Raw genomic sequence first — 24820 nt, forward strand, 5'->3', positions numbered from 1 at the left:
ACATGAATATACCAAACTAATGAGGGTGGGGGCTATTAGGCTCGAAACCGAATGATCCATTAGAGTTGGGAGTTATGTTTAGAACATGATTGAACCTTCACTATTGTTCGTTATGTTCAATTGCTCGAATAATCCAATTCTCAATCTTCAATTAGTCTAACTCCATGAACTAGAAAGGATGGAGAACGTCGTTCCATTTTCAATTTAAATTTGATTATGTATCTGATCTTCGTCTGCAATTTATGAGTCGATGTATGATCGTGGTTGATGAGCGAAGGATTTAATTAGAGACGAAATCGGGTTTGAACAAATTTACAATCATGCCACCGTGTGTTTCCACAAATTGACGTTCCAAATACTCGCGCACCTATTGTACGATAAGGGATTATTTTTATGGATCCTTTATATATATATATATATATATATATATATATATTTAACGAAACATCAATATATTCCCTCAAGCCACCAGATTACTTTATTTGTAAATGGAGACTTCTCATGCATTTGACCCAAATTCACAGGTACGGGTCACACCAAATCCAGATAGCCCTTAAACGAGTTATAACATCTCATTAAATTAAAAATTAATCTCACCAAATATTTGATATGAAAATCCTATAAAATACGGATATACTAAAAATTACTATCCGTTTTTTTAAAAAATATTATTTATAATTAAGAAATATTTTTACAGTAATAAAATAAACGAATCATGGGTTATAATTTCATTGATTTTTGAAACCCTTTCATCATCAGCCCTAACTATATTATTAACTTTCTTACAATAAATAAAATTAAAATCCAAAAATATATATAAATAATAGAAACAAATAATGTAAGACAACCCTTGTAATACGGGGGATAAAAAGTAGTATTTATCTATAATATATATATATATATATATATACAGAGAGAGAGAGAGAGAGAGAAACCTTTAAAAGCTCTCTGGTTGCTCCATATATTCTCTAAAGCCACCAGATTGCATTATTTGTAAATGGAGGTTTCTCATACATTTGACCCAAATTCATGGGTATAGATATCACCAAACCTAGATAGTCCATAAACGGGTTATAACATCTCATTAAATTAAAAACTAATCTCACCAAATATTTGATATGAAAATCTTAGAAAGTAGGGATATACTAAAAATTAATATACGTTTTTTTAGAATATTTTTTATAATTAAGAAACAATTTTAGAGTAAAAAAATAAGCGGGTCATGGGTCTCACTAAACCTATATAGCTTTTAAATCGTGTTATAACATTTCATTTATTTGTGAAACCCTTTCATTATTAAATCATAATTATATTATCTAACTTCCTCATAATTAATGAAATTAAAATCCAATATATATATATATATATATAAAAGGTTGAAGGGGGAGGTAATCACTAGAGAACCGTCAGTCTTTGTTGACCATGATTTTATTATCACTTGAGACCCAACTTTGAATTTTTACGTAGGTCGAGATCACTTGAACCCAATATGTAAATTTTTAAATCTAAACTGGTGGATGGCCCGGCGCAACGCGCAGTAGCTTTGCAATTGTTGTAACACATGCGAGTTTTGTTTACTTAAGTTACGGATTTTTATTGGAGTTGCGGTCGATAGATATTTCTTTACATAATAACTGGGTCATTGAAGGGATTTAAATATATACATAGTTTGCATCTTGCGCACACAAAAGATTATGGTTTGTTGTTGATGATGGCTCCAAAAGTGGCTGCATTTTATTTTGCGTCTTGCACAAGTGTTCTGTTATGATGGTCTTGCACAAGTGTTCTGTTATGATGGGGACGGAAAAAGCTTGGCTTTTAACAGGTCATCTATTTTCTCGGGTTGTTAGTCTGGGTACGTTGACCTCTTTGTCTCGCTTATACCTGTAATTGGGTTCATTGTTGTCACTTTATACTCTCTTTTTCGGTTGTTTGTTTGAATTTATATACATGGTATGCCATATTCCGTACATTTTGTGGTTGCACGTTGGGCCCTATCGGTAGAACTATTTGCGATTAATTGCATGTTGCTTTGCATATGAATGTTTTTTCCTGTCAAAAAGTGTGTGTCAAAGAACTTATCATGGATTTATATAGATGGTATAGCATCTTTGAGTCTTTGACCCTATTTTATATATAGTAGATCTATATTTATTGTAACTCATAATATGAAAACAGATGGACAATTTTTTTATGGTAACTTAGAATCTACTTTATACACATGTTAAATTTATACTTTAGGAAATAAGAAAATACATAGATAAGTGAAGAATTTTTTATATTGTAGGTTTCATCAATAAAAAGTCTTTTAGATATGTAACTTTTTATCACAGCTTGTAGTGTAATGTGTACCCATAACAACCAGGTATAGCTATTTTAAGAACCTAAAATGAAGCACTCAAAATTGTATTGGTAGTTAGGTACATAGACTCTCTCCGGCTCATAAGTAGCATGAATGTGGGAAGTTAATGTTTGGAAGAAGAACCCATACATAATGTTTTAAGTTTGTTACTGTTTAAGTCTGTTATGTGTGGTTTACATAATGATACTTATTAGGATGTCTAAGAGAACACCATTTACAAAAACCAAGAAGTGTGTTTGATTATAACTATTTTGCACCAACAATGCGCTCACTTTGTTTTTGGTAAATGAAGTTCGGATCGTTAACTCAAGTTGCAGGCCCTTGTGTTGCTTAAATTTAGATATTATACGGTTGGTTTAGAGTCATTGATGTGGCTAATGTGTTTCCTCCTGTGCGGCAAGTTGTGGCTGTTGCTTTCTAGGCCTGTAGACACATATTTTTAGAGTTACACCTCTAAATAACAGCCCCATTTTCCATCCATTAACTGTATATTCCAGCCCAATAATGTTGTATATTACAGCCTTATCTAACAACAGAATAGCCTCATACGATAGCTAAAAGCTTTCTAGTAGGATCATCTAACCAACCCCAACAAACTGAACAATACTTAAAATTGAGAAAACAAAACAAAAAAAAAAAATTAATGTATTTACTTGTGTTAAAAAAAATTGCATTAATTCTGACGTTATTTTACTAATCTCATGAAAATAACGTTAAAAGTGGCGGAAGGTTAATCAGGCATCATGTGGTGGTGTTGATAGCCGAAAGACAATGGTACGTGCACCAATCAGCCGGTGTCCCGATGATTGAGTGCTATGGGTCTCATGTCCAAGGCTTGATGCAAAACTTCTATCGAGTCGAGGGTCTCACCGGAAGCAACCTCTCTATCCCTATGGTGTAATGGCAAGGCTGTCTACATCTTACCCTCCTCAAACCTTACCATAGCTTTGCAATTTATGATATATACTGAGTACGATGATGATGACTTGTGTTCAAAGAAAACATCTTATGCATATCCAGGTTTACGTAAATTCGTATACCTCTATTTTCGTTGCCACTCCTTTATGATATCCACTGCCACCTGAAGTTAAAAATCGCAAAAACGTAACTGCATTAAATTTTTCCCCAAGAAGACCATTAAAAACGATATTTGACCAGAAAAATATGTGGGAATAATTACCTTTAAAACGCTATGATCACCAATTAAACACTATTTCAACCTTAAACCACATCCGTGATTCTAGACGGATGACGATGGAGTTGAGATCGATAATTCGATAAAGAAAGAAGAGGGTTTCCAAGATGTATGTGAAGGTAATATTGAGAAGTAAAAAAATAGCTACGTGTCATGTAACATCCCAGTCTCTCGTACCACCAATATTGTTCGCTTTGCCCCTGATGGGTTGCCCATTCGGGAACTCACGGCTTTATTTTTGGTTGCCCAAGTAAAGACTTCCCAGGTGGTCACCCATCCTAGTACTACTTCCATCTAAGCGCGCTTAACCCTGGAGTTTTCATGTGCTCCACAGCCAACTAAGCCCAAAACGTGTTGGCGATGTTAAGAGGCAGGACATTACTAGGATCTCTATTGTTCACGGCCGATGTGGGATTTGCCTAAGAGTTGGACGATGTTGTGTTTGCCAAGGGTGTTACACCAGCTGCGTTTATGGATATAATGAATCGAATCTACAAGCCTTACTTGGATAAATTTGTTATCTTATTCATCGACGACATACTTATTTATTCTAAGTCTAAAGTAGATCATGAAACTCACCTTTGAACCAAGAAGTTGTACGCCAAGTTCTTGAAATGCTAGTTCTGGCTTCACGAAGTGCAATTTTCTGGACATATCATAAATATGAATGGTATTCAAGTCGATCCCGCTAAAATTGAAGCCATCTCAAAGTGGGAGATGTGGGATTTGCCTCTTGTTAAGAGGCAGGACATTACTTATGAACCAAGGATCTCTCTTGTCCACGGTCGATGTGGGATTTGCCTAAGAGTGGGACGATGTTGTGTTTGCCAAGGGTGTTACAAACAACCCCCCTTTGGAATCATCGTCCTCGATGAGGCGTGTCCCATCATCCCGAACAACACAGGAGTGGATCGGATACCACCTGTAACATCCCGGCCTCTTGTACCACCAATATTGTCCGCTTTGCCCGCGATGGGTTGCCCATCCGGTAACTCACGGCTATGTTTTTGGTTGCCCAGGTAGAGACTTCCCAGATGGTCACCCATCCTAGTACTACTTCCATCTAAGCGCGCTTAACCGTGGATTTTTCATGTGCTCCACAGCCAACTAAACCCAAAACGTGTTGGTGATGTTAAGAGGCGGGACATTACTAGGATCTCTATTGTTCACGGCCGATCTGGGATTTGCCTAAGAGTTGGACGATGTTGTGTTTGCCAAGGGTGTTACACCAGCTGCGTTTATGGATATAATGAATCGAATCTACAAGCCTTACTTGGATAAATTTGTTATCTTATTCATCGACGACATACTTATTTATTCTAAGTCTAAAGTAGATCATGAAACTCACATTTGAACCAAGAAGTTGTACGCCAAGTTCTTGAAATGCTAGTTCTGGCTTCACGAAGTGCAATTTCTTGGACATGTCATAAATATGAATGGTATTCAAATCGATCCCGCTAAAATTGAAGCCATCTCAAAGTGGGAGATTCCGAAGTCGCCAATCGGAATCCGAAGTTCCTTAGGTTTGGCCGGCTACTATCGAAGGTTCATTAAGAATTTTTCACGTATAGCCGTTCCATTAACTTCTTTCACTTGCAAAAACATTAAGTATGAAAGGGGAACAAAACAACAAGAGGCTTTCGATATTCATAAACAACAGAAGGTACTGAGGACTTTGCTGTCTTTAGTGACGCGTCTCATTCCGGATTGGGATGTGTGCTAATGCAACGAAAGAAAGTGATCGCTTACACCTCTCGTCAACTCAAGGTACACGAAAAGAACTACACAACTCACAATCTAGAGGTAGGCGCTATAATCTATGCTCTAAATATATGGAGACACTATCTCAATGGAGTAAGATTTATCGTGTATACCAATCATAAGAGTTTAAAACACATTTTCGAACAAAAAGAGCTTAACATGCGTCAACGACGCTAGATGGAAACTCTAAATGACTACGACTGTGAGATCGTCTATCACGATGGCAAAGCTAACGTTGTAGCCGATGCCTTAAGTTGTAAGGAACATGAAAAGCCGAAAAGAGCCCGAGCGTTAAGACTAGAAGTTCAAATAGATCTCATTGAACAAATCAAATCCGCTAAATTCAAGTTATCAATGAAAACAAGATTTGATGAAAAATGTAACGACATCACTGACTCGCTAGTCAAGGGTGAAGATGGTATCTTTAGAATGGGAAACCGAATTTGTGTACCAATCGTTGGAGACTTGCGTGAAAAGATTATGAACGAAACTCACAAGTCCAAGTACATGATGCACCCTGGTAGTGACAAAATGTACCAAAATCTCAAACTAAACTGCTGGTGGAATGGGATGAAAAGGGACATCACTTTGCATGTTCCGAAATGTCTAACTTGTTTAAAAGTCAAGGCTGAACACCAAAAGCCATCGGCATTGCTTCAGCAACCCGAACTTCCCGTTTGGAAGTGGGAGTTAATAACTATGGACTTAATCACAAAACTCCCAAAAATGACTCGACAACATAATGCTATATGGGTTATTGTGGATAGACTAACAAAATCTGCACACTTCATACCCATCAACGAATCATACTCAATTGATAGACTAGCTTGTATCTATGTGAACAACATTGCTGCTTTACAAGGAGTACCGTTGTCTATAATTTCTGATCGAGATAGTCATTTTACGTCTCATTTCTGAAAAAGCTTCCAACAAGCGTTAGGTATAAAGTTAAACCTTAGCACCGCCTATCATCGCCAAACTGATGGGAAAGCGAAAGGACAATTCAAACATTGGAAGATATGCTCCGCGCTTGTTTAATAGACTTAGGTGAAAGTTGGGATGACTACTTACCTTTAATGGAATTCTCGTATAACAATAGCTATCACACAAGTATTCAAGCCGCACCGTTTGAGGCGTTGTATGTTCGAAAATGTAGAACACCCGTGTGCTGGTCTGAATCCGGAGATGATCAATTGTCTGGCCCGAGATACTCCAAGAAACCATCGACAAAATCTTACAAATTCGAGAACGACTTAAGACGGCACGTGACCGCCAAAAGAGTTACGCCGATGTCCGTCGCAAGCCGTTGGAATTCAATGTTGGTGACAAAGTGTTATTAAAAGTCTCTCCTTGGAATGGCGTGGTTCGCTTCGGTAAGAAAGGAAAACTTAGCCCGCGATTCGTTGGACCCTTCGAGTTACTCGAACGAATTGGTATTGCTGCATACCAATTGCGAATACACGAGGAAATGCAAGGGATACACGATGTGTTACACATCTTAAATCTGCGTAAATGTTTAGCCAATGAATCTTTTTCTATGCCCTTAAAAGATGTAGAAATAAACGAGAATCTAAAATTTATAGAATGACCAATTCAAATAGAAGATTCCAAGACAAAAAAATTGAAAAGACGAACATTGAAAATCGTTAAAGTAAAGTGGGACTCATGAAGAGGCCCCAAATACACTTGGGAACTTAAATCCGAAATGAAGAAGAAATACCACCACTTATTCTCAAAGAAGAAATCTCGAGGACGAGAATTATTTCAAGGTGGGGAGGATGTAACACCTTGAAAATATCGGATCAAAAATACCAAGTTTCCAAAGTCAAAGGACCAATAGTCTGAAATTCTAAACCATAAGGTTAAAATGAAAATTCCGATTTCCTGACCCATTGCGATACGCGATGGATCAGAAGAGAGACTCATTGCGTATTGCGATGGGTTGTCGGACAAACAAGGCACGTGGCATGCCACGTGTTCACACGTGGCATAACGTCCGCCACCTGTCAACACGTGGCATCACGTCTTAATCCAAGTAAGGCAACACATAACCTACGTCGCGATACTCGACGGCAAGCCCAAGGGCTGTCGCGTATCGCGATGCACTTACTGATTTTGCCTATAATTAGAGGCCATGGGCTCTCTCTCTCATCACACAAATTCACATCATCTTTCTCTCTCTAAAATATACTCTCTCTCTCTCACTACCTTGAAGTGCGTGCAAAGTTCCCTTGATTTCCGTACCCGTTATCTCAAAGTGCGTGCCACATACCGACAACGTTTCAACAAAGAAGGTGTTGCCATCCCTAATTTTAGACGGCCTGCCTTGTAAACTGTGCCAACGTGTTGAGAAGTATTGGTGTGCCTCGTTTTGCGTGCCAAGGTGGGTTGCTGATCAAGAAAGCATTGAAAAGGGTAAAAGACGATGTGGTGCTACTCGATTGTCTAGGGTTATTATAAGCCAACAAAGGTAGGCATGATGCCCAAATAAAATGATAATATAATATTGAAAAGGCTTAAAACCCAAAGTCCAGGAAATACTCGATACCTCGATAAATAAAAGAAAATATAACAAAGGAAATAAAAGAAAAGAATATTAATATATACGCATATATTAATGTGATTATATATAATTCTTTGATATTGATTATTATTTAAGTAATTATGAATATTCTTAAATAATAAAGAAAATAAAAGAAAGCGTTTCTTAAAGAAGAAGAAATATAGGGTTTAAAGAAAACAAAGGTTTATCTTATAAAAGAGTATAAGTTAAAAGAAAGACTTTTAATTTATAAAAGAAAAAGAATACTTTTTAACTAAGGTTTTATAGTCGAGGTAAAGATTATAAAAAGACTAAAGGTCTTAAGCCAGATTGTATATCCGACTAACAAAAGGTTATAATCGTACTATAGGTGCGAGATAGCAAGGGAAAGACCCTCGGACAGTGTTTGTAGCTGATCCAAATCGAAAAAAGTGAATACGCCCCAAATTTTACAAACTTGTTTAAAACGTGTCAAATGTGTTAAATGAAAAGGTTTACATGAGACTACGTGTCTCTAAAACATTTATAAACAAAAAGTATAAGCGCTAGCCCTCAGGCTGTCGTGTACGTTTGTTTGGATCCTTACATTTATGGTAAACGCGGTGGGAACATCGCACCACACCTGGTCAAATTACGCTTTCCTGCGGGGAGCATGACCATGTGTATACGAACAGGTACTTAAGTAAGTCGAACGATGCGGCGTTTGCTGGGGTATTTAGTGTAGAGACTTGAGTTTATAATTGTATTTGTAGCTTGGTTATTTCTAAGCCATGTTGGGCCGAACATATCAATGTCTCGAGGAGTAAACAAGTAAAAGAAAATATTTTTAGCGTCAACATATTCACCGGCATGTTGTTAGTACACGGTTCAGCGTCTCGAGTCTTTGTATCTATCGTTTATGTATTTTTCGTTTTATTTATGTAATAAAGTATTAAGTTATTATTGTAGTTCGTTAAAGTATAGGCTAGTTCATTAAGGATGTTTAACGAACTAGATCTAAGTTAATATCACTCCTAATTTGTTTAGGATGTTTAACGAATCACGGGGTGATTCGTTAAGTTATTTATATTTTATGTATGTAACGAAGTGGATGCTAGTTCGTTACCGAATGTGTAACGAACTAGATCCATCTTCTATTTATAGTGGTTTCAGTCCACTGTTTATTTAAGTTTTGAGTTAGATTATCGAACCCCTGTCCAAATACACTCTCAAAGCTTCATCGTAATATTATACACATACATATAACTAATATATTATATACAACATACAATCAAGTGTAATTATGAACTAGATCCATATTAATGTTAATTATATATATATATATATATATATATATATATATATCAGATCTGAGATCTGTGTATCAGGTTAACGCGTTCAAACAAATGGTATCAGAGCTTTCGGTGCTTGTTTACTTTTGAATTGGATGTTAATTGATATTAATTAGTTTGATAATCGGTAGTTTTGTGTTAAGTTTAGATCCGGTTTGATTTTGGATTGAATTTAGTGAATTAAGAATAGGAAATGGATTGATTGGTTTGGATTTGAGATTGGTAAGGTATTAGTGAGGTCTGGTAGTAAGGAATTGGAATTTGGACTGGTTTTGATTAAATTGGTTGGGTTTTGGATTTGGCCGAAAAACAGGGGATAAGTTTTTGGTCAAATTGATTGTGATTTAAGGTGATTTGTTATCCGAGATGGTTGGAATTGGTTTCGCGTTATGTTTTCGAGTGTTTTGGTAGTTTGATTGAGCGAATTGGTTGAGTATCGAGTGAGTATTACAAATTTGTTACTGGGTTAAATGTTCATACGTTTTCCATAAATATGGAAAATATTTGTTTGAAGATTTGAAGATTTGAAGATTCAACCTAATTCGTTAACCTTTCAGCCTAATTCGTTAATATTTTAAACTGATTCGTTATGGGTATTGGTTAATTCGTGAATCAATTCGTTAGATAATCTAATTCGTGTTACCTAATTCATGTGACACGTGTATCTCCTCGTTAACTGTAATCATAAAAACTTTTGCCACATGACAATTGTTGTCAGAAGTTTGTTACAACCATTGTAACTAACTGATTCGCTATTAGTTGATTTGTTATCAACTGTAGCTAATTCATTATTTAAGTCACTAAGATTACACTTAGTGATTCGTAAAGGAAACAATCTGGTTCATTACTTAATTCGGGGACCAATTCGTTAAGGTCACTGTTTCAGATTCGTTAATATCAGTTTTATTTCGATATCTGAATACTGTTAACTTCGTTAAGTTGTGATTCGTTACCTACTGTTCACAGTTCGTTATCTACTGTTCGCAACTCGTTACATTAATTTTCAATTTAACCCCTGAAGTTTGAGAAAAGTTGATTATTTAGCAAACATGGCTGGTAGGTATGCATTAGCTTCCCAAAATGTGTTAATGCAACAAATGTTGCAACTGGATACCGAGATCAGTTCACATTCAAAGTGTCCACGTTTAATGAAATTTATTGATTGTGCTAAACGGGAACCCCGTTTCCGTGATCATCTAGGGTCAGTTCACCCTGATTGTTCGTATAGCTTAGATGAGTTTTACACCGTTCCAATGATTGGGGATGAGACAATTGGTTTTACACCTAAAGCTATCTCGCAATATTCGGTTGAAGAAAGAAAGCATTAGAAATTCAGACACTATGGCTTTACCTGAAAACATCTTTCACCAAGTAGGGAGTATAAAGATTTGTGCCTCATTATTCCAACATATTCTTATGAGGAGTATGGGTAACACCGCTGAAAGCGAAAATGTTATGTTCAAATTTCAATTTAGAAACTTTAACCTGCTTAAAGGTGAGACTGTTGAAGAGATGACAACAAGATTTAATCATTTGATAGCTGAGATGGATAAGATGAGGTTTGGAAACTTCTGAGATTGATAAAATTGATACCATTAAAAGTGAATTACCGAGTTCTTACTCGACTTTCTTGATGGTTCTGAAAAAGAATAATTATTTCAACAATGAAGATTTGATGGCATCGAAATTTATGCAAAAGATCGAAGCACGAGAATACAATCTTAAATGTCAAAATTCTTTAAAAGATAGTCAAGATCCTGCATTTTATGGTGGAAGTATGCCATTAAGTTCAACCATTTCTCCTATCAGTGCATTTCTAACACAAACTGCAAGCGATAATGCAACAACTATCTATAGTGATCCACGTGCTTGTTTTTACACAGCTCGAAATACTGGATCATCTGGTTTTTCAAGTTCATCTGGAGGATCTGGGAATTCATCACCTTCAAATCAATTCTCATCACAACCAAATGTAAACATGAGGGAGGCCGAACAAAATTTTGCTTTCTTATCTGCCTTTATGACTTCATATGAGAATTTGGTTAGTAGTAAAATTGCCACATGCGATTTGACTGATGAGGACTATGACCAAATTGATCCTGACGATTTGGAACTGATGGACTTAAAGTGAAATATGGCTATGATAGTCAGAAAAGTGAAAAAGTTTATGCAGAGAACGGGTAAAGATCTTCCATATTTGAATAAGAAATTGTTTTGATAAATTAAAAGTCAAGTGCTACAATTGTCGAGAGTTTGGTCATTTTGCAAAAGAATGTGATAAGACAAAGAAAGAGTACGTTGGTCCCAGAAAGCAAGATCAGAACTCATCTGGTAAAAGTGGAAGTGATACGGGAAATTCTTCTAGAAAGAAACCATCGTCTTCTGGAACTCAAGCAATGTTATCTAACTTAGATGGAGATGATTGGTCACAAAGATTGTTGTACAATAACAATCAAGCGAATCTGGCAATGTTTGGATTTTATGAGAATTTTCAAGACGCAAGTGGAAGTGAACTATCTTCGAATGCTGATACTGAGTCTGATTCAGATAATTCAAGTGAAAGGCTTCCAACCACTTTCACGTGTATGGCAAAAATTAGTGAACCACGTCTGCTTACATGGCTAAGCAAAATGAGGTTAGTACTTCAACTTCAAAATTTTCTACAAATGTTTCATATGCTAATTGTGAAACCAACAAGCCTAAGATAGACCCCTTAAAACTTCAAAATGATAATTTATTAAAGGAGATTGTTTCATTAAAAGACACTTATAGGCAATCCTTAACCTCTCAAATGAATTCAATAGAGAAAATTAAGGCCTTAACTATAAGTAATCATGATCTTAAAGCTGAACTATCGGTTAAAATGACTATCAATGATCAAAAGTTTCAAGAAATTTTGAAACATAGATCAAAGATAACCGAGCTTGAAAATGAGGTTCTTGATTTAAAGAACAAATTGGGCACATTCAGAAACTCTTCCTTTTTGCTATATGAAATAATTGAAGTATCTGGTAAGCAAAAGATTCAAAGAAAGGAATAGGTTTTGTTGAAATTCCTCCACCTTTTCAAAATGGTTACAAACCAAATCCTTTTGCTAGAAAAGAAGAGGATGAGATTGTTAAATAATCTGTGATATCTCAAAAAGCAAAACCAGTTAAACCTGAAATTGTTAAAGCCCAAACTATAATTCAAAAACCTCATTTTCAAAGCAACAAAGTCTTTGTTGAAAATGTTGACAAATCATCATTGAGGATGTGTTCGAACCTGAAATCATACACAAGCACAAGAACATTCCAAGTTCTAATCACATACTGTGTGAACCTCATGAATTTGAGGAGGCTATGTATTGTTCGCACACAACTCAGGTGAAACAAGATACTCATGTTAAATTCAAAACAGTGAGGGTTAAGAAACCAGAAAAACCCAAAATTTCTGATGAGGATTTATTGCGCTTCATAAATCCAAATGTTTCTAAGCCATCTACTGGTCGTGTGTTTAAATTAAAGGGGATAGACATGTGGTGAGAAACTGCGGTCAGAAGAGTTCTCAGAATCTTCACCCATTTGTCAAAGATCAATCAAAACCAGTTCTTTTGATAACAGAGATTCTGAAACGACCTGTGTCGTATGATGATGATACTCACATCTTGTTCTCAAATGTGAATCCTCGAAAAGTTGTTCATGTGAATGAAACTCATGGTCATGTTAAACCAAAGTTTGTTCCAACTGAACCATTATGCAAAAATGTGAACTCAGATGTAGTTCAAGCTGCTTATCTAAGATGAAAGTCTAAGAAGCCTGTAACTTATTCTCAAGTTGCTGAACAACAGTTGAATTCGACAAAGTTTAGTGATGCTCAAGAAAACCAAAAGGTGCCCAAGACTGAGGCCTGGGCTGCCTTTTTGAACTAATCATTTTCATTTGTGTGTAGGGTACATCCAAGATCATTTCTGGTGAAAACTATATTATGGATAGCGGATGTTCTCGTCATATTACCGGGAATCTCAACCACTTAACAAATGTGAGAAATATTCAAGGGTGTTATGTGGCATTTGCTGGGAATTCAGGGGGTATGATCACACAAGAAGGTGATGTTTCGAATGGGCATAGTACTTTTGAAAAAGTCAATTATTGTGACAAAGTTGACCATAATTTATTGAGTGTATCGCAAATTTGTGACAAGCAATACACTACAATATTTACAGATAAAGAGTGTCTGATTTCGAAACTGGGATATGTGATTCCCGAGGACATGGTTATCATGAGATCACATCGATCGAATGATATTTATGTCTTAAATATGAGTTCAAAAGTATCAACATCGATCGAAACATGTTTTTTCTAGAAAGCAACCGAGAAAGATTCTAATCTATGGCATCATAGAATGGGTCACATTCATGTTGATACGATGAACTATCTAACGGCAAATGACCGAGTTGAAGGTGTGTCTCTGAAGAATTTTACATTATCCGATCACTGTATTGCTTGCAAAAAGGGCAAACAGAAGAAAAAGTCACATCCCTATAAGTTATTGAATTCCATTGATACTCCTCTTGAGAGACTTCATATGGATCTTTTTGGTCCAGTGAATCGTGCGAGTATTTCAGGAGATTGGTATTGCCTGGTAGTTACTGATGATTATTCAAGATACTCATGGGTCTTATTTATGAGTTCGAAAGATCAAACACCGGTTCTTGTTCAAAATTTAATCACTATGATCGAATCACTATACAAACAAAAAGTGAGGATAATTCGAAGTGACAATGATACTGAATTTAAAAATGTTGTATTAGATTTCTTTTGTTTACAAAAGGGAATTCATCGAGAATACAGTGCCCCTTACGTACCACAACAAAACGGTGTTGCTGAACCAAAGAACAGAACGTTGATTGAAGCTGCTAGAACTATGCTTGCTGATTCAAAGCTTCCTGTCCAATTTTGGAATGAGGCAGTGAATACTGCTTGTTATACACTCAATTGTGTTCTTACTGTTAAGAGACTCAAGAAGACAAGCTATGAGTTGTTGAATAATCGAAAACCTAATTTAAAGTACATGGAACCGTTTGGGTGTCCTTGTACGATGTTGAAAAAGGATGTGGGAAAGTTTGATGAAAAAGCCATTGAAGGGTATTTCTTGGGGTATTCTTCTCCTAAGAAACGAGTATTTAATTTCACGTCTGGTTGTGTTGAAGAATGGTATCATGTGGACTGTCAAAAGTACACTACTATTTCTCAAGGAAAAGATCCCGACTGATGTTTGATTATGATGGCTTATTTAATTCGTTTACTCCAACAACTGATCAACCAGATGAAGATTTAGTTGTGCTTATTTTGAAGAACTGTAATTCTAAGATTTTCAAGTTCTAATGATGTTGAAGTTCCAACCTATGACACTCCAACTGAAGATCCTGATAATGGTTCTCAGGTTCTCTTTGATAATGCATCTACTTCGTCTGATGACACTCCTGTTGTTGATCAAGTTATTGAACTTGACAGTGATGCTTCATCTCATGAGCTGGGTGAACATTACACTAATTTATTTGAAACTGTTGATGTTCCTGAGAATCCACTCTTAGGATTCATAATTATCACTCGAAAGAAAACATTATTGGAGAACTTGATGTGGGAGTTCAAACACGTCATCAAGTTGCTTCATCAAGTGAAAATAATGTATTATGTGCTTATGCAGATTTACATTCGTCTGGATTTGTAAATCTTGCTAAATTCACTTGTTTTCTATCCCAAGTTGAGCCAATAACTCTTCGTATGGCACTTCAAGATCCTTCTTGGGTAGAAGCCATGCAAGAATAATTACAACAATTTGCACGTCTAGGTTTTTGGGATCTTATCGACAAACCTGCTTGAGTTAAGAAAGCGATTCTGACAAAGTGGGTATATAAGTGTAAGAAAGACGATCGTGGAGTGATTGTGAGAAACAAGGCACGATTAGTGGTGCAAGGTTTCCATCAGCATGAGGGTATTGACTACACTGAAGTATATGCTCCGGTTGCAAGATTGGAGTTCATACGAATTTTTCTAGCCTATGCATCTTACAAGAACATTAAAGTATATCAAATGGACGTCAAAAGTGCTTTTTTCAATGGTGAACTTCATGAGGAAGGATTTGTTTTACAGCCTCCGGGTTTTGAAGACACTGATTATCCTGACCGAGTTTATCGCTTAAACAAGGCATTATATTGTCTACATCAAGCGCCGAGAGCTTGGTATGGCACGCTCGCAGACCATCTGACGGATAATGGTTTCAAACGTGGGACTGTTGACTGCCATTTATTCTATAAAAATGATGGTGATGATCTTCTCCTCGTTCAGATTAATGTAGAAGACATAATCTTTGGGTCAACAAACGACGCGTTGTGTAAGGAGTTCAAAAAATAAATGCAAACCAAGTTCGAGATGAGTTCGATGTGAGAGATGAACTTCTTTTTAGGGTTGCAGGTTCATCAGTCTGCGAAAGGAATCTTCATTCATCAGACAAAATATGTGAACGACGTATTGAGCCGATTCAAGATTACTGTCGTAAAAACCCCTTCTACTCCTCTCCCCGTGGGTCACAATTTATCACCAGATGAATTGGAGGATACTGTCGATCCTATCCTCTATCGTGCTTTGATTGGTTCTTTGATGTATCTTACTTCTTCTCGACCCGACATAATGTTTGTTGTTTGTTTATGTGGTAGGTACGACGCTAGTCCCCGAGTGACTCACCTAGCAGCGGTCAAGCGTATTCTTCACTATCTGAGGGCCAATCCTGACACCGGGTTATGGTACCCCAAAGACGATACTTTTGATCTTACCGCTTATTCTGACTCAGACTATTGAGGATGCAAGATTAATTTCAAGTCTACCACAGCAGGATGTCAATTCTTAGGAAGCCGGCTTGTTTCCTAGCAGTGTAAGAAGCAGACAACGGTCTCCACATCAACCGCCAAAGCTGAGTATGTTGCAGCCTCGAGTTGCTGTTCCCAAGTTTTGTGGATACAACAACATCTTCAAAATTACGGTTTGAAGGTTCTTACTACTCCCATTTTAATTAATAAATCTGCTGCCATTAGCATCACCAAAAATCCCGTACAACACTCTAAAACGAAATATATCGAAATTCGATATAATTTCATACGGGATTGCTTTGAAAAGAAATTAATTGACCTTGAGAAAATACATACCGATTTTCAAAGAGCTGACTTATTTACTAAAGCATTTGATAAAACGCGTTTTCAATTTTTGCTTGGTTTAAATGGCTTAAAGAGCCTTGGTGGTATCCTGAAACTAGGATAACTATCTTTATTTTCAGTATATTTTTCACTTTAAATTTTATTTTGATTTGGGCTTTTAGGGGGTGAAATAGAAAATACAAAAAGATTGTGCTTATTGTTTGTATAGATAAAATCCAAAAACATTACAAATTTTAAAACTTCAAAAATAGTGTGTTTTCATGTCTTTAGTCTTTATGTTTTAAAATTTGAAAAATCCAAAAACACTTTAAAATTTGAAAAGACAAAAGATTGTGGAATTTTTAATTTTTATTTATATGAAACTTTGAAAAAAAAAAGATTGTGTTTTAAGTATGTAAAGAGAAAAACCAAAAAGATTTTTGCTTACGTTCGCTAAAAATTATGTCAATTACTTCTATTTGAAGGACATATACTTGTATATGTTTGGTCCATATAATTTCTTGTATGTATTCGGGATAACCATTTACTTGACAATGTAAAGTATCTGGGGCGTTCGTTAGACTTTCTATTTTATTTTCTCGCTGAAAACTATGTCGGTTACTTATGTTTGTGGAGCATGCCTGCATGTTTTGGTCCTGTTATCTACTTGTAGATTGATAGGATAGCCATTAATCAATAGACTAAAAGTAACAGGGGCGATTTAATTCATTTTGATTTATGCTCCTCAAATTTTGAGTTTTTTCAAGCAAAAAGAAAAAATGATAGTACATTGATTGTTTGACCCCAAATCCAGCAAGAAACAAGCTTAAAAGACTGAGTGCTTAATAATTGGTGCATTGATAGGTCTTAAACAAGTTGTTAGAGTAAAGTATGTGATATAAACATAAAAGAAAAGCCAAATTGAAATAGGTGTTAGTCTCTAGCAAGAATCTCGGTGAAGATGGCAGAAATGTAATAACCGGTCATACTCAAGCCTTATAGTTGTTGATCACCAAACATATAATAAAGCAAATAACAAGCGTTATGATTCTAGACACTGTGAGTCTTTATGCGGCTTAATCATCTGGGTATTCATAAGCATTAATATTTCACTCGCTTTTAGAGCAAACCCAAAGTCATTAAACTTGATCACTACTGTACTTCGTACAATCCATATTACTGACTTGACCAAAATCCGCTGTTAGTCATACATCTGTTCCTCCCTTGCGAGCGTCTCATTACCAATAAGAAACAGACCTCATGGGATACAATGTATGTAAGCCGACAGATGGACTCGTGCATACTCACTCACAGTAAAGGAAACTTGATGCATTGCTCAAAAGTTCTAAAATCTTCAAAAAATTTTGATCAGCACTATAATGGTTTAAGTCAAGTTGGGGTGATTTGGGAAAAATCAAATTAAGCTTGAACCGAGATTAGAGGCTGATAGTTTCTGATATTCTGTGCGCATATTGAATCATTAATCATATCACAAAAATGCTTGAAGATTTGTTATAAGATTTAAGTGGACAACAATATCAATGACCGACTTAACTCCAGTCATAATATCGCTGAAATATAAAACTGTGATGGAAGGGTAATTCAGTCAATATGATTCTCTGTTCAAACTAAAAAACTATATTTCTTTTGAAAAACCATACAAAAACATAAAAAATATTTTCTATTCTATGTCTTTCATTTTCGGATACTCTTTTGTATATAGTTTACATTTTTTATATCTTTAACTTATTCGAATTGCTACGGACAACAACACCGTGCACTGTTATTATTTATTATTATTTAATTATTCATTTTAAGTTATAAGTTTTAAAACGTAAAACGTTTTAAGGTATTCAATAAGGTATTCAATTATCGAGATAAAGGGCCTGGGTAATTCGTTTTTAAGTTAAAAATTTGCATTATTTAAATTCTTTAATTTTTATAAATATTTAATTCATTTATTAATTAATTTATTTATTTAAAATTAAATAAAGAATAATTCGTTAATTATGAATAACGAATTAGGTCATTCAAACGAATTACAACCTAATTCGTCATCCTAATTCGCTTCAGCACTCTGTAACGAATGATACTTAATTCGTTATGCATTTTTAACGAATTAGACAATAATAAAATCTATTTCGTTATAATTTAACTTAACAAATCACCTGATTCGTTAATTCAAAATTCAAACGAATCATTTGATTCATTACATTGGGAATTGTGTTGTGTCAGCATATAGGACGGCGTTCATACGAACCGTCCTACTATTCATCTTCTTCTTCTTCACTTAGTACTGTTACTCTACCAAAATTTCCACTAATTTTTCGTTCTTCGAATCTCGTTGTTTTGATCATACCACTGTGTTCCTAAGTTATAGACGATCAAACCTTTGTGTTTTTCATCAAAAATGATACAACTTTGATATATTTATTATACAAGTTTATTATCGTGTTTTTGAGGTTTTCATAAACCATAATTTGGGTGCTTGATACCATGTCGAGTACCTCTATTTTGATGTCCTTATCATCAGAATGTATTTCCGAGATCCATAGTGATCTTTGATCATGTTTTGATTAATGATTGTTGCGTTAATTATTAACTTTTACTATCGGGTTTTATGCTTCGTTCAAAACCCTAATTTAATTGACTTATATCATGTTTTGGACCACCAAATCGATACCATTCTAATCGCAATGAGTTTCCGAGATCCTTGTGGTCATTTGTTTGGATATCCATCGATGATTATCGGGTAATTGATATCAGATTTGAGTTTTTGACTTTTAGTGTTCCTGGTAATTTTGACCTTGACCAGATAAGTCAAAGATTAAGCTGTTTTGGCCATTCGTTATGCTTAGCGAATTGAAACTAATTCGTGTCAAATTCGTTAAGCAATTCAAACGAATTAGAATAAGCGAAACAACTTTTCTAACGAATCATATTGGTATTTGTGAATTATAACGAACTAGAGGGTTAGTTCGTTACTTTTTAATAGAATTTCGCTAATTATTAATTCGTCATGTATTTACTTGATAGCGAAACAGGCGATTCGTTATAATATTGTAACAAATCAGTTTGTTGTTAACGAATGACATATTAAATTAATTTTCCTATTAATTTTAAGTGATAACTTTCAACATTTTACAAATTTCTATTTATATGATTGTTGAATATTACTGATTCTCGATGTTATTTATTTAGTATTATGGCTTATAACATGGACCAAGATCCACCGGTTTCTGATCAACAACATCATCAACAACAACAACAACAACAGCAACAACAGCAAAATCTGCTTGTGCTTCCTAATAATAAGAAACACAATATTTGTGCCTTCGTTGGTACAAATTTTGCTGATGAGAACATCTTTGGAGGGTTATTGTAGTTCCTACGACGCTCGCGTATTCACTATGCAATCACAGCAAATCCTTACGTTCGTTTCAATATAGTTCGTCAATTTTGGAGTACGGCAAGGTATAATGAAGTGGAGAATCTCATTGTAGCCACAATCAACCAAATTCCGATCACGGTTTCTATTGACGTAATCCGACATGTGCTTCGTTTTGGAGACACCGTTGATCATCCATGTGAGTTTGATAAAAGGGTGATCAAGGGTCTATTTCGTCGGGTATTCTATGGTGGCAACATTGAAGACTCGATGTACAACAAGAACGGTTTATGCCCGACCTACAAGTATTTATTACACGTATTGATCCACTGCTTGGGAGGTCATAAGGGTGGTTATGATGAATGTCGAGTCATGTTACAGTCAGCATTCGTTGCATTGTTCTCAACAAATCGTTCAACTTTTTAGAGATGATTTTCTATCATCTTAAAGAACAGTGTCTTCAAACGATTCAAAAAAAGAAGTTTCTAATGTATCCACATTCCTCCAATTAATTATTGAAGACTTGATTCCTAATCTGGTTATTGATCAATCGATTGTAAACGACATGATGCCACTCGAGCATATGACAGCTGACACTGTTCGGAGGATGAAAATCTACAGGAAAGATCCTCATCTGGTAAATCGTTTGAAAACCCTGACAATGATTGTTGGATTTTCATGACGATTCGGATTCCGATCGTGAGGAAGGACCAGGTGGGAATGATGATGGTGATGACGGTGATAATGGAGGTGGTGGTGGTAATGGTGGTGATGGTGATGCAGCTATTCTTGAACAACAAGTTGCGGTTGAACCTCCAAGGAATTGGCAACTGAGGGATCAGCTAAGCGACGTGTGTCAGCTGGTTATGGCATTTCGTTTGGAGTTCAACCTCCAAGGTCGTCCACCCTTAACGCTCGGCGGTGCCACTTACTACTAGCACTCCGGAGCTTACTTTAACGACCACGCTTACGTCCGATCCTAGCTTGGTATGATTCCTCAAACCGTTTTATCTCCTATACCAAGGCCTTCAACTGCTACCTCGGTGGTTTCTCCTACACCGACCATGTTTCCCCCACAACCAATGGATTTCTCATTCTTGAGGCTTAACCGACCTCAAGGTCCTGTTCAACCTATCCCAGCCTCGTTTCTTTCCATGACACATGATCAACAGATGAATATGGTTCTGAGTCTACTTCATTTATACGAAAATCAAATGTCTACTGACCGTATGACTCAAGAACGAATGATGGAGAATCAACGACGGAAGATCTTTTTGTCAAAAGGAAACGAAAGATCTTCGTGAGGTTGTTAAGTCTCAGGAGGTGAAGATAAAAGAACGGAAGGATCTCATCCTGCAGTTAACTCGCAAAGATGATGCACTGAAAAAGATCAAGAATTATGAAGAAGATTCGGACGAGTCTAGTGCAGGAGGTGAGCCTAAACAATCTCATGGTTCATCCTCAGGTTCATGTACTAGTACTAGTAATGACTCGGACAAGCAGATTGTTGATTTAGCCCCTCAAGTTTCGAGGTGTTTCAATTTTGAGCCATCATTTTTTTATCATAGAAACTTTAGTCCTTCAATTTCATTGTTTCAAGTTATCCCCTCCAAACTTTTAAATTGTTTCAATTTTGAGACATTACATTTTTTTTTGCTAAACTTTTTTTACTTTTCAATTTAACGTCCCAATGTTTTCATGGTTTTATCATGTGCCTTAACATAAAAAATTCATAGATTTGACTTATGATCATGTGTTTTTTTTAAGACGAAGTAGCTTAAGATCACTTAAGGTTATACGTAGAAGGGATAACTACCAACATGATACACCTTTATATTCACGTTTAGATGTTCGAGTCTATGATGGAATTATCAGAATTCATCGCACAACGTGCATGGGGAACACCTAGTATATATAAAGAGAAAGCAAATCGCTACAGTACCACACTTATATGTACATATTTAGCCCGCCTAAATTAAAATGCTGACATACTAGGTCCCATTTGTTTTACCTTCTGTGTATGTGTTGTGCATCTGTGCCGATTAAAGCCTAAGGTACAATTTTTTTTGTCCAATTAGAGATTATTTTGGTGGGACATGTCACACCCCAACCTAAGGCGGAAATGCCTGGGCGTGAGCTGATTGTCACAGCTCTCAAAGTTACTATCATGCAACATTATAAGTTCCAATATCTATTTAATAATTTCAAATAAACCCATTATTCATTAAAATATCTCAAAACAAACAAAACATCAAACAAATCAAAATCATAAAAGTGATTGTCTCATTAAATTTCTTCTAGCATAAGTCCTTAAACTATCTTCTAACTTAAACTACATCATACGATTATCTGCATATGCGTTAAAAATAAAATAGTTTTGTCAACACAAGGTTGAGTGAGTAAAACACCATATTTTGTGATTATATAATAATAAATAAAAGAGCAGACTGTTTCAAGTGAGGTAAGAAATTTAACCAAGCATATAAACAATCAATCAAACCATAAAGAAAGGGCTAAACCGCTGCCATGCGAATGGGCATTGGTTACCAAAAATAAGGTGTCGGTGAAACCATTGTCTATGCGTCGGACGCTGGCAACTACGACAGTCGTATGATCATACTAGACTGAGATTATGTTGGATCTCTCCGAATAAGGAAGCATATAAAGCAAGTTAACACATAAACAAGTAAGGTATAAATTGTTAAACACAAGTGACAATAGTTGCAAGTTTAGTAATATATAGTAATAAAATAAATATAACGCATATGTCCCCAAAACGGTTAAAAATGAGTTAAAAGGGGGAGTGAGATACTCACCTGATAGGATGAACGAAAAGAAATAATGAGGATGATTGGAGAAAGATGAACCCCTTCAAGATTTACCGTCAAGGATTCTTAGTTAAATAATATAATATTAAATTAATTATAAGGATTACAACATGATTTAATGAATTAAGATTTTCAATGTGATTTGTGTTATGATTGGGATTAAGATTAATCTCTACGGTCATTGTTTTTAATAGTCTTATTAATTATAAAATCCGTAATAATTACCCAGGATATAATATGTAATTATATACTTAACTAATTTAATTAATATAAGATATTCTTATAATAATAAAATCTAAATTAAATAGTATAATTTAATTAAATATAAAGTGAGATATAATTTTAATTATTTGAATAAATAAGATACTAATATAAAATAATAGATATATGTACGTAAAATATACTTATAATGCATATATATATATATATATATATATACACACACGTAAACGAGAGATTTTAACAAGATTTGAAAAGAAACATAACCCCTAGATGTCGATTTTAATAAAAAAAATATGTTTATCTAAAAATTGATATAATTTATCATTTATTAAAATTAATTATAATAATTAATCAAAAACTAAAAAGAAAAATAAAACCAAAAATGTTAGGTTGGCCGGGTTCGAACTGGCGACCCCCAGATCACAAAACGCAGAACAAACCAAATGGACTAACTGTCTGATTGAGTAATAAATGGAAACAATTTATTTTATGTAGACATGAACAGAACCCCCAATCTTATAAACCCTAGATTATCGAATCGTTTAATGATAGTTTAATTAATCTTAGGGCTAACGTTGAGTTAAACAAGACGAGCATAACTGTTGTTAGTGCACAGAAATTTGACACTGTGGATACGTTATCCTGGCATAAGTTTCTTGATCAGTGATCCTTAGTCAGATCCCGTCAGGATCAAGGATCCTCAGTACTTATTATTTACTGACGATTGTTTCCTGTGTATAACATTATATATAACAGATGTAACGGCTAGAAGACCTGGTCTACCACCTATTTCGCAGCCTGAGTGATGGAGCACGTGGTCAAAGTGGCTGTTACAAGTATATTCAAGATAAAGGCGGATTTTTAGGAAAAATAGTTAATTATATTTATTACTAATAACTCCATTGAGTTATTATCTTGGATAGACATTGAGATGACGATCAGTTAGAGAACACATGTACTCACACATACTAGAGCAGAAACAAGCATTCTTTCTACATGCTAGCATACTTTGTAATCTCGATCATATACTCCGCCGCAATTGTAATCACCTTTTTATTATCAATATACTTGACGGTGATAGTTTTCACCGTCCGGGGGTTTTTTATGCCGGAGACCACGATAATCATATACTCATCGACCAAAGGTTACCTTGTTGATCCTTGAGTGAAGTGACTTGACCAAATATTAGCTTATTAATCCTTGACCGACGTCATTTCTCCAAAGATTACCTCGATAAGTTTTGACCGAAGTAAGACTATCTTGGTTAAGGGTTTTTTCCCTCGTGATCAAACCTTTGTGTTCATTAATCTCACGCTTATACACTTGTCGTTATCGAGTCAACGCCTTACCTAACATAATAGATTTGGATACTTGATCCTTAGTTGATTTTTGTCCAAAACAATTTGTCGCCTACCGTGGGGCAATTGGTGCTATAATCCAGAAAATACCATATCAACATTCAACTTTTCATACCCATACACCATCAATGGCCTCTCAATCAACCTCTTCTTCATCAACCATGCCATCCTCGGTTTCTCTCTCATCAAGAACTTTTCCGCCGATGCCTCCTCCAATTACGAGAGCACCAAGGACCACCGCTGCAGGAAACAAGACACAAATTCCAGTCTTCCAGAGCTCAAAAACCACTGCTGCCACTTCGGTGGTCAAATCTAACAATGATGTTTCTGCAATGTTTTCACATGTTAAGGCATACATGGAGCAGCAGAACAAAACCAACCAGAGGATCCTACATGAAATTGAAGATCTCAAGAAAAGAAAGAGGCCAACTGAGGATCAGACTCCCTTAATGCCTAGGGTGTTGGATTTCATTACTCCATGATCCGTGGCTCAACATACTCAAGGATCCTCGTTCTTTCAGCCAGGATCATCAATCCTTCAACTAGGGTCCGTGGGTCAACAAACTCAAGGATCCTCGTTCCTTCAACAAGGATCATCCATCCTTCAACCAGGATCCTCTAGGTTGTATCCTCAAGGATACTTCAGCTCCCAACCTCAAGGA

Source organism: Bidens hawaiensis, unplaced genomic scaffold (assembly GCF_021521415.1).
Source record: "Bidens hawaiensis isolate Kalapana, Puna unplaced genomic scaffold, B.hawaiensis_p1.1 tig00003307_1, whole genome shotgun sequence".
Lineage (NCBI taxonomy): Eukaryota > Viridiplantae > Streptophyta > Magnoliopsida > Asterales > Asteraceae > Bidens > Bidens hawaiensis.